Here is a 1285-nt window from a genome sequence, read left to right as displayed (position 1 = left end):
GCGTTCCAAAACCACTTTGGAATCAAGGGAAGTTCTTATCTAAAGAACATTCAGACCATTATCTTAAAGTAATGGGTCTGAGATCAGTGATCCTGGAAGTTAGATTCGATCTGAAAGAAGATGAATATCCGGAGATCCAGGAGCAAATTCGAATCAGGAACTGGGAAGTCCTAGCTAATCCTGAAACGAAAGTAGGAAGGAACATGGTCCAGGAGTTCTATGCTAATATGTGGCAGACTGACAAGCAAAGACTATCTGGAACAGCCTGCTACGAATTTTGGACCATGGTCAGGGGAAAGATTGTTCATACCACCCCTGACAAGATCAGAGAGATACTAAAACTACCTCAGCTAAAGGATGATCCAGACTCCTTCAACAGGAGGATGATGAGAGCAGACATTGGCCTGAATAAAATTGGAGAGGACATCTGTATTCCTGGAGCCAGGTGGACCACCAACACAAAGGGCGTCCCAAATCAACTCTAGAGGGAGGATCTCAAACCAGTTGCCAGAGGATGGCTGGACTTCATTGGGCGTTCTCTGTTGCCCACCAGCAACCGTTCTGAAGTCACAGTTAAAAGAGCAGTAATGATTCATTGCATCATGATGGGAAAGGAAGTGGAGGTTCATCAGCTGATTTCAACAGAGCTCTATGTAGAAATTACTTTCTGCATCTATTTCCTTGCTTGTGCCTTGTTGGTTGTATGACAGGGAGAAGAAGCGGGGCTTCAACTTCCTTTGATTCTGAACCTAAGAGGACATTCCTTAGATTAAGGAGGGAAGCAAGGGGAAAGAGAGTAGTTGGTGCTGAGGAAGAGGAGGAGTACTTTGAACCAGATATGGACGAGAATATGGAGAACCATCATGAAGAAGAGGCTCACAACCATGGCAGAGAAGGTCTAGCAAATCATGCTGGGCAAGAGAGAAGAGTTCTGGGTTCGTACATCAATCCAAACCCAGGAAATTGCGGAAGTAGCATCCAAAGGCCAACCATACATGCCAACAACTTTGAACTAAAGCCACAGCTCATCACCCTTGTTCAGAACAATTGTTCATTCGGAGGAGGTGTCCAAGAAGACCCCAATCAACATCTAACCACCTTCCTGAGGATATGTGATACTGTGAAGTCTAATGGTGTTCATCTTGACACCTATAGACTACTTCTGTTCCCTGTCTCACTCAAGGACAAGGCATCTAAATGGCTGGAATCCTTCCCAATGGGGAATTTAGCAACCTGGGAAGAGGTGGTGAACAAGTTCTTGGCAAGATTCTATCCTCCTCAACGG

This window comes from Arachis ipaensis, chromosome B03, assembly GCF_000816755.2.
Source record: "Arachis ipaensis cultivar K30076 chromosome B03, Araip1.1, whole genome shotgun sequence".
Taxonomy (NCBI): Eukaryota; Viridiplantae; Streptophyta; class Magnoliopsida; order Fabales; family Fabaceae; genus Arachis; species Arachis ipaensis.
This window is presented reverse-complemented; position numbering follows the sequence as displayed.